This window comes from Mastomys coucha, unplaced genomic scaffold, assembly GCF_008632895.1.
Source record: "Mastomys coucha isolate ucsf_1 unplaced genomic scaffold, UCSF_Mcou_1 pScaffold16, whole genome shotgun sequence".
In the NCBI taxonomy this organism is placed as follows: domain Eukaryota; kingdom Metazoa; phylum Chordata; class Mammalia; order Rodentia; family Muridae; genus Mastomys; species Mastomys coucha.
In genome coordinates, this window is record NW_022196898.1 from 101,171,156 (window position 1) to 101,182,130 (window position 10,975).

Sequence of the window (10,975 nt, forward strand, 5' to 3'; positions counted from 1 at the left end):
ATTTTCATTACACAGAAAAAATGAATGCAGCCTTTATCCAGATTTGGTTTTCTTGAAGAATTTCTCCCTAGGATTCTTTTTTTTTTTTTTTTTTTTTTTTTTTTGAGACAGGGTTTCTCTCTGTAGCCCCGGCTGTCCTGGTACTCACTCTGTAGACCAGTCTGGCCTCGAACTTGGAAATCCGCCTGCCTCTGCCTCCCAAGTGCTAGGATTAAAGGCGTGCGCCACCACCGCCCGGCTGGATTCTTTTTTAAATATAATCAATTCAAAGTAAATATGGCTGACAGCCCTGGCTTGTCATTTCAGTTTGGTTTGTATTGGATTTCTTCAAAGCCCCATAATGCCCAAGCCTGTTACTTTCTCACCAAGTTTCCTGAAGACATTTTCTTTGACTGTGAGATGCTCCCCAGTGTGGAGACTGCTGAGGCTACACTGCTCTTAGATTTCTCCTCTTGGGAACATGCTCCCTGCAACGTGCTTTCCTGAAAATATTATGGGGGAAATTTAATATTTAAAATGCATTCATGGTGGGTCTGATGGAGCCACCTGCAGGAGAGGGTCCCATTGCTGAGCTAATCCTGCAATTTGTGTCTATTCTATTATTCTAGAATATTATTTTTCTAGAATGGCTTGGTGTTACAAGCCCTCTGGAAAGGACAAAGATTTTGGTAATTCTTCGTGTCTGGGGATTCACCTTCGACTGTCAGATTTTATGTGAGGTTCTGTGCTGCTTCTAGGAAAGGCACAGGAATATCACCAATCCAAAGAGTTAGGACGTACAGTTCCCTGATAGAATTAGAGGCCAGGAAGGGAGGTGCTCAGTGAAGCCCATTTCGTAAGCTTTGTTACTGAAAGTTGGTTCCTATGTTCAAAACCTTCAGTGGCTTCCTTTATGTCCCAAGTATGGCAAACTGGCATGCCCACCACATTCCTTTCCACCACTCTTCCCATTATTCTCTTACATCGGGGATTGGCAAGCCTTCCCAGGAAAAAGCCAGACAGTAAATATTAGACTCTGCGAGCCATTTGGTCTCTGTCACAACTCCTCGGCTCTGCCATTGCTACAGGAAAGAAGTTGAAGACATAAACAAATGGCTGATGGCTGTGGGCCAACCAAGCTAAATTTAAGCACGCTGAAGTGTCCATCCACAACATTCTCCTGTGTTACAGAATAGTCTCCTTTAGGTTTTTTTTTTTTCTTCTCACTTTAAAAATGTTCAACCTAACCTTAAGTCTTAGAGTGCACAAAAGCAATCTGCAGGCCTAGCCTTGGCCTGTGGACCATGGCTTTCCTGTTCTCCTTGGGTCTGTGCTCCTGTCTAGCTCACCATCCTCTGGGGGTCAGAGCATCTTCCATTTGGCCACTGATGTCCATTCAATAGAGACTCTCTCCTTCTTCACGTCTCTCCATCAGTGTTTCTAGAATTCTTTTAACAATTAATTAATCACATCATGTCGGCTAGCATGCCTGTGGGTAATGATCCATTTTCTGTGTATTTTATTTTCAGTTTGTGGCCTTACTTCCTCAAACAGATTGCAAACTTTGTGAGATATTTAAAAAATTTTTTATTATTAATATTTTGCATTCTTCAGCTCTCTGGGTCACAGCAAGGAAATAGTGTTCCTTATATGTTCGGTAAACGTCAGTCTGATTCATTCAGGCTTGGCGAGAGAACAAGGAATGCCTAGAGACGAGATGCTAGCATACATAAACCCCAGAACTAAAAAGGGGATCATAATACCATGATTCTGTATGCTGCTGAAGGTTTCAGAGTGAGGTATTCTGCAGGTTACACACTGTGCTGCCATCAGGGATAGCCTCTGGAAGGTCGGTGTCAGATTATCTTCTGGGAGGTGAGCTGGTTCAGTTCCTATTTCTGACAAGCATGGGCTGTATCTACCTGCTGTGGTCTTCTCACTTAATTGAGAAATCTGCTGTGCTTTCTTTTGAGTGGCTGCAGCTTTATTTCCTGTGTTTTCATGTGTGTCTGTGTGGAGTTGTGGGCACATACATGTGTGTGTGTGTGTGTGTCTGTGTCTGTGTATGTGTCTGTGTGTGTGTGTTTGTGTGTCTGTGTGAGGCTATAGGTACACCTGTGCATGCATGTCTATGTGGGGGCTATGGGAACGTGTGTGTGTCTGTGTGTGTCTGTGTGTGTGTCTGTGGAGGGGGGGTTATGGGCACATACATGTGTGTGTCTGTGTTTGTGTGTTTGTGTGGGGCTATGGGCACACCTGTGCATGTATGTCTATGTGGGGGCTATGGGAACATGTGTGTGTGTGTGTGTGTGTGTGTGTGTGTGTGTGTGTGTGTCTGTGTCTGTGTGAGGTTATGGGCACATACATGTGTGTGTCTGTGTCTGTGTGAGGTTATAGGCACACGTATGCAGGTGCCAGTGAGGCTGAGCATTCCCTAACACTGGCATTGCAGATGGTTGTAGAAATGTGTTGCAGCATGTGTGTTGGGAATTGGACTCTGGAAGAGCAGTAAGGGCTCATAACCTGAGCTATCTCCCCACCCCCTTGGCATGCTTTTATCAGTACAGCACATTGAGTTTATCTGATCCTCATCCCAGTTTAAAAACAAAGACCACTCCGTGACTTAAGCTGTGATCTCTCCATTCACCTGTCCACATTTTATTTTCATTAAAGTAAAATGAATAGAATCTTGAATATAAAATCTATTTTGTGTGATAGATGAAGAGACCTAGATTTTCAAAAGCATTAAACATTTACTGAACTTGCAGCTTTTATTGACACTTTTATAATTAAGAACTAAGATGTTACACACTAAATAATAGTGTGTTCTAACTCAAATTCATTCTCCCCTGCAAGTGGTGAGCTCAGCAATATCTAGAACAAGTATGAGAGCTGAACAGCATTAGACAAATATCTGTTTTATTCTTTTTCATCAGCTTACACTGTAAAATAGCTACCCACATCTGACTCCATTTGTGAATTGTAATAAAATTCTGCCAGTTAAAAGCAGGTGAGAGGCAGTAAAACTGCCTCTTTCTGTCTAAGCCAATTTGTCTGTATTTTTAAGGGAAACACAGTCATTGACATGGCCATTGGATGAAACCTCAAGTTATGAAAACGCACATTTGCCTCATATGGTAAGGTTAGTCTGTGTGCACTCTGGCTTGCTTTGGTTTTCCACTATTTTTGGTGTTAGTACTTTATTTTACCCATTCATTCTTTTGTAACAATCTTTCCCCAATTACACTTTAAATTTAACAAGAAAATTAAAAGCCAAGAGAGGATACTTTACCTTGAGAAAGTATTCATTCGGTTCACATATTTGTCTGAAGAAAATGGAAATACTCGAAGTGATTGACAAGATTTATGAAGAGTGTGAAATTTTATTGTAAAGCAGTTCCTAGCAGATGTGATTGCCCGACTCCACCTATCTCCTCCAACCATGTACCACAGAGTAACATAAAAGGGTAACTGTCTTGGGATATGCTCAACTCTGAACCTAGACGAGCCAAGACTTCTCAACAGGCTGGCTTCTCCTGATGAAGCACCTGTTTTCTCCCAAGGCTGGCAACTGTATCTTTTGTCCTTCAAAAGATAAAAGGCAGAAGCATTCTACCTCTGTTCACAAACACGGGGAAACATCGGACACTAATAGGGCTCTGCGGGTTGCTGAGCCAGCCTCCTCACACAACACTAGAAACTGTGATTAATGTAACACTTTATTCACACACTCAATAAACTCAGTCAAGTGGAAAATCACATAAAAGACATTCATGAGAGTATGCTGGATGAATGTGAGCTGCCCCAAATAATTTGTCAATGAGTCAAATCTTTAAAAATAATAAGGACTTTTAAACTGTTTCCAAATTTAATATTTACTATTTCTCCTTCAGCCCTGGGCATTATATTCCATTAAAATATGCTCTGTACATTAAAATGAAATGCTTAGCCATTAATGCTAAATATCCTTTATTTTCCTTCCATTTTCTACTGTGCACTGTCCCCATCCCTGATGTCTTTCTTTTGGCCAGAGATTGCGTAAATTAGAACTGGCGGCTATATACACAGTGATGATTGTCAACTAATAAGCAGACTATTCTCTTTTCCACATTCTGGGTGCTCATGGTTCCCCAGTAGGTTTTTCCTTCTATTTCACTGTTCTTAGCATCCTCTTTGTGTTCTGAACATTCGAAAACTCCATCATCTTTCCCAGAAAGGAACCAGAGAAAGTGAAAGCATAGGGGCCCATCCCTTGTCACCAACTCATTGTGTTCTAGAAGGATACAAAGCTGACACAGATCTGCTTCTCCACAAATGTCTAACCTATCCTAATTAGCCCCCTGAATTGTACTTCTGTGTTAAACAAGATGGGACTGGCTGGGTCCATCTTAGAATGAAGAAAATCTTCTTATTGGAGGAGGAATTTTGTGGCTTCCTTAGAACCCAGCCCTGGGGGTTCTGACCACATCAGCATCTCCCTCTGCCTAACCTGAAATTCCTCTTGCAGCGAATTAAAGCCTTTCTGTTACACATGACTCATTCTTCACTCTCTCATCAGCCCCACGTCCCTCTTGAATGTGCCACCCTCTCTCAGCATGGCCCCTGTAAATCAGTGCACTGAACTCTGGGTGTGTATGTGGGGGTGGGTGTCTGTGTGTGTGTATGTGTGTGTGTGTCTGTATGTGTATGTCTGCGTGTGTGTCTGTGTGTGTATCTGTGTATATGTGTGTGTGAATGTGTGTGTATGTCTGTGTGTCTGTGTGTGTATCTGTGTATATGTGTGTATGTCTGTGTGTGTGTCTGTGCATATATGTGTGTGTGAGTGTGTGTGTGTGTGTGTGTGTTTGTGTGTGTGTGTCTGGCACTGAGCTCTGATGTGAGCCACCCAATTACTACTCTTCATTCCCTTCAGGGGTGAGCATCCTCCTTTTCTCAGGCAGTTCTCGTCTGCAGCCTTGGGGACAGAGTGACTTCACTGAACATGTGTGATGTGTTATAGGGTCAGCTGAAGGGCAGTTTCTAGGAAGCATGTCTATTCAAAAGACAAACCAATGTGGGCATCGATCGGGACACTCTAAAATGCATCAGAGAGGGAGCTCGCACAGGATCCTCAGTGCCAGAGATGTCCCATGCACCCGACCACTACTGCACTGCATGTTAGTGCTCCTCCTAGAGCTGCTGGTAGGAGTTAGGAATGGAGGGGGAAATATGAGATTCAGGGACGGGTTTCTATCAACTAACACACGACACACTGTCTAGTGAGACGCCCCGGAACCTTGCGAGGATTTCTTTCAGCTCTGTCCTTCAGAAAGACATGCCCAGATATGCCCTGTGTGCCCCAAGCTGACTAGATCAATATGGAATGCAGGCGGTGTGGCCGAATGGGGATGAGAGCAGCACGCAGACTGAAGTGTGAACCCCAGTGCCTCTCTAGACTCTCGTGGGTTGCTGCCCTAAGAGCTCCCTTTCATCACCAAACAAAACCCAGTTCCTTCAATGTTCCCATTACCTGGGGGCTCTGTTGCTCATCCTCACCATCCTCACAGTCATTCGTCTGGCTGACTCTCTAATCATGCTCCTGAGTGTGCTGGGTCATCTCTGCCAGCACACACTCAGTGCGTGCAAATTACTGCTTGTCTAACAAATGGGTGCTTAGCAGTTCCACAAAGTGCTCTGACAACTCAAGAATTAGTAACACAGTCAACCCACTTGCACATCAGACCAACACAACATAAATAAATGATACACTGGCTAGATAGCTGGTTGTGCTGTGTGCGTCTCCTACTTATGTAGGTCATGCTTCTCTGTGGGTGGGAAGGAAGCAAGGGTGTCCAGTGAAATGCACGGCATGTCATCAGATCAGATGAGCCCTGGGGAAGGCCTTGAGCTAGAAAACTCTGCTGTGTATTAACACATGAAAATCTGTTTCTTGGTCACCCTGTTTATTTGGTTTTTTGGGTCTTTGTTCGGTTAATGCTTTTAAGAACAGTGCCTTTTCCGCAATGTTAATGTAACATTGCAAATAATCAAAACAAACAAACAAACACAAAAGCCATTTTAAGTGTATAATTACCAGGGCTACATCTCAACTGTTCTTGACCAGGGCCAAGGGAAAGATAGAAAGAATGTGTCTAGTAAGTTTTTGTTTGTTCTGTGACACTTTTATGTACATGCAATGAATTTTGATCATGCTCACCCTTTCTCCCCTCCCAGTCTCTGTAGAAGCTGCATCTTCCCATGTCCCCCTCTTGCTTTCATATGCATCCCCCTAAGTTTGATGAGGCTTGCTTACACGTGCATGGTGGCCCCTGACACGGCGGCCAGCTACCTTTTGCCACACTCAGCAGCACCTTGGTGGAGGTGGGCCTTTATGGTTCTTCCCTCCCTCTATGCTGGGCACTTGACGGCTTTGCTCTTATGCAGGCCTTGCACAGGTAACCCTGGCTGCGGTGAATTCCTGAACTCAGCAGCCCTGGTGTCCAGAGACAGCATTTCACAGATTCCTCTTTATCCTTCAGCTTGTGAACTTTTTTGAACTCCTTCCTGGGCCCTGGGGAGGGTGATGGTGGTGATAGTATATTACCTGGAGATATGGGCTACCGCTCTTAAAGGAAAGGGTGTGTTGAGGCATTAGCTAGCCGTGGAAGCTCAAGATAATACTCAGGATGCTGAGGCAAGTGGATGGCAAGTTCAAAGCCGATACAGGCGAGATTATGGCACCCTGTCTCAAATTTCAAAAATGACTAAGCAGCAGCATTTGATTGAGTAACCCTGACAGTCCATCGGCCCTGACGGGATTCTCTGGACACCATGGCCTCCATCAGGAAGTCATTGGGAAACAGCAGCCTTCCTCAACACTTTTCTCAAGTTCATGAATTCCCTAGGCATTGAACAATTTAAAATTTTACATAGTTTTACTGTTGTCTAGATGTGTATAGTATTGCAGACACCTAGCAGAAAAGGAAGAAAATGCCTAAGAAAAAAAGCAAAGCAACTTAGAACCTATTGCCAAACGAGCTTCTTTCAGAGGAGAGCGTTTCCCGCTCTCATATTCGAAGTATCCGTGTGTGTTACAGCCCCCCTTAAGCCCTGACTCACTTCCCAGAGAATTTCAGCATTAGCAAGAACTCTTCACAGCACCCTTGCCACCTCTCTGGGCCTTCAGAGGCGCATCATTATTTCTTATGCTTTTCGAGGCGAGCATCTCCTAGCCAGACTCCAGGCACCATCTGAACTACTCTCTCCATGGCTGTGTACAAAGGCAGCAAGTGTAAAAACAAACATGACACTGTAAAGCCCTGACAAAGGGGGATTGTCCGTCTTCCCAGACAGCTCCTTGCTGATTAAAGAGGCCCCCCGAAACCCTGAAGAATGTGGGCTCCTTGCACACCCTCTCCCCATCCTATCCTTACCACCCCCACCCCCTCTCCCATCCTTTCCACAGCACAAAAGGGAGAAAACATATTTTGTGGTTTGCTTTGGTCTCTGTGGTAGAAGAAAATTTAATAACATCATAAAAGGGATAAAAAGGCAAATTTTCCTGACTGGAAATGCATGACATCCTTCCTTTTTAAGTCACTAGTGACAGAAACAGGAGAGATAGAAGGCTTCCTTCACCACCCTCCTGCAGCTCTGGCATGCCATCTTTTACAAGAGGCCCTTCAGTAATTCAACCTATACTGATAAACCATCTATGACACTTCATTTCCGAAAATCTGGCTGGGCTACAATGAAAGCCAAGGGTCCTTTCACACTGGCGGTAACACTGCCAGTGCCTTACCTCTGAACCTTCTTCAGATGGACATTTTACACGGACCATGCGCGATGCGTGGCTGGACAGTAGCCTAGCGTATTCTGGGATCACTGCCCTATGCAGCGCTCACAGAGAGAAAACTCTCTGTTCCCTGAGTTCATCCTAGGTACTCGGTAATGAGCCTCACGTCTAGGTCATCGCATGGGCATCTACAGGGTATCATAAACCCCACACAATAAAAGCCGACAGCATTCCACGCCATTTTTAATTTCTTTCCATTTCTTGTTCATTCTGCTGGTTCAGTTAGAGGTAACCCATCCCAGGTTAATCGAGGGGGGAAGTAACAGCTGTCCATCCCCCCTAAAGCTCTGAAATATCCCATCTGCATTCCGTCACTGGGCCTTCACAGCACACTGCTCGTCGCACAGCTGCTCCGTGTTAAAGCATGACGCAAGTCTGATCCCCATGGTCTCACCCAAGGCAGCGAGAAGGGCTCTCTGAAAAGAGCTGGACAAAAAATAAATTAGGCTCTGCAGGCCATGTGGTCTCTGTTATAAACAATGACCTCCACAATGGTAGTAGGAAAGCAACCACAGAGAGTGTATCAATGAATGGCTGATTTCCAGTCAAGCTTTGTTCTTCAATAAAGACAATGTGCTGGCTCTGTCTGTTGGACTCTTCTTTGTAAACTTTTGCTCTACAGCCACCAAGCATTTCAGACACAATAAGGTAAGAGGCAAAGACAGTTATGACTTTTCCAAACATAAGAAAGATTTAATAGGATCAGCAAGATGGCCACCAAGCCTTGTTCGAACCTGAGTTCAATACTCAGGACCTGATTGGTAGAATGAGAGAAACGACTTCTTTAAGTATGCCTTTAACTTATACACACACAGGCACACATGCACACAAATATGTACTTACGGGGCATGTGCACAAAGCCCTGAGTTTGATCCCTGACATTGCTTATCCCAGATGTGGTGGTACACACCTGTAAACCCAGCGCTTGGAAAGCAGAAGCAGAGGGACCAAGTTCAAGGTCATCCTCAGCTAAGTAGCAAATTTTAGACCAGCTTGCAATACATGAGACCTGTCCAAAAAAATAAAAAATTAAAAACCAGAGGAAGTCCTCCATTGAGCAGAGGGGCTAATATTTGACAAAAATATCAGTAAAGGGAGGGCTTCCTTTCATTAAAACATCTTGAATCAAACCTGGATTTCACAGAAATTAGAAAAGACTGCATGTTCTCTAGGAAGGAGGGTGTGTCCTGAGTGCAGATGTAACTCTTTATTGCTCTCTATGATGATCTCAGCAAGTACATAGAACTGAGGTGTAATGTGAGGCTATGTGTCCATGACTGCAGCGTTTCACCACAGACGAACTGAAGGAAAGATGGACACACAGACTGAGGAGGAGCGGGACAGTGTGCCATCAGCCTACAAGGTGGGCAAGCCGAGGACAGTGAGACAGTCTCAGACTCTGGGACAGGTAAAAGAGCATCAGCTATAAGCATCAGACTCCTGGGACACCTCGGGAGATTTGATTTTTGCTCGTGATCTGCTATTCAGGAATTCAGGGCAAGATTGGCCAGATGGCTCTTCTGCTCATTTAGGGATGGGATCCTCCACAGCAGAGAGGTAGCTTCCTCATGGACAGTTGTTTTCAGAGTACTCAGACTTCAGTGTAATGATTGGCCTCAAAGAGGGGGTACAGAAGGCAGGAATACTGAAAGTTGGGGAACCTCATGAGGCCAGGCATGGAAGCCACACCATACCATTTCTGCTGCATTTCACTGGTTCCAGCCAGACCTAGGCAGCTCCGAATGGAGAAAGAGAGCAGTGGCTCTACCTCTTGGTAGATCTCACTGCTGAAGGGCCTTCTGGAAGCAAAGGACTGTGTGGTCTTCCCCAGATGCACAGCTAATGCTGCACTTGAACATGAGACTTAAGCTAGAGTCAGTGGAACCTCTAGGGACCTGGCAGAGAAAAGCCAAAAACCACTTCCAAAGCCCAGGCCTGTGGGAATTGCACAGCAAACGAAGCCTGTGGAAAAGGAACTTGGGATCAATCATTAGAGAGCAAGTAGGAAAAGCAGTAGTCACAACACATCACGCAGGACACAACACGTCACGCAGGACACAACATGTCACGCAGGACACAACACGTCACGCAGGACACAACACGTCACACAGGACTCTGCAACCTGAAGCTGTAGAGAAGAATGAGACCTATGAATGAGAAGAATGAGGCAAATGTAGAAAATGCATAAATTGCTAAGGCTAGAGGCAGAAGCCATGAGGCAAGACCTGCCTGTACGTTGTAGGGACGGAGGGGCAGAGGATGTTGTTCAGAAGGCTTGCCTAGCATGCACAAAGTCCTACGTTCAGATGGAGCATGTCTGGAGTCCCAGCACTCAGGAGATAGAATAGGAAGATGGGTGTTTAAAGCCATCTAAGTCATAGGAGATCCTGCTCAAACATAGACAGAAAAGAGACATGTCTATTTAGAATTAAATTGAAACTGCGATTTTAATGGTGAAGATACTGTTGTCAAAGTCATGCCAACATAGCCAAAAGAGAGGGAAATGTAAGGCTGACCTAAGTAAATAATTTCAGTCAAAGGAGGAGTAACATTATTGACTATATGAAATATTAGACAGATGAAAGTGAAGGTTAAACCAAGACTACCTGACAGACATCTAGTAGAATCCCAAAAGGAAGAGAAGGAAGAGTGAAGAGCCAACACAAAAGGACCAATCGCTAAGAATGCTCCAGAAGTTCCTAATGAAAGCCATTAGCTATATCTGTATTAAGCAGAATAAATCAAATAGGAAAGCAGACACAGTGTAGGGAGAATGAACAGTATACTCAAGGTTAAGTAGCTCAAGACACATGAACAACCGGGCTGACTTCTCTCCAGCCACAGCAGGTAAATAATAGAATACATTCACTAACCTAAAAATGGGTGCAATTGCCAATTACTATTTTTGACAACACAACTTGTGTTATAAAAGACAAGAGCCAGTGTAGCCCGCGCAGTCGTCTCGCCAGCAAGAAGACACGCGGACACTAGGTTCCTTCTGCAGCAATGTTTATTGTCCTCATCCAGAGGGAAAAAAGGGTCGAGCCAACAATCCGCACTGCTTATATACACCACAGTGTGGCATGTCTGCCCCCAGCGTGGCGTGTCTGCCCATGATTGGCTGTTCGCTCATTACCCTACGTAATGCCCCAGAATGGGCCG

The 10,975-nt window shown here is 44.7% G+C and overlaps 1 protein-coding gene across 1 annotated transcript in view; it reads right to left on the bottom strand.

The window, feature by feature from the left end:
- The window catches only part of St6galnac3 (ST6 N-acetylgalactosaminide alpha-2,6-sialyltransferase 3), a 594,849-nt gene that overhangs the window by 547,286 nt on the left and 36,588 nt on the right, over positions 1 to 10,975 (bottom strand). The gene's annotated exons all lie outside the window — the stretch shown is intronic.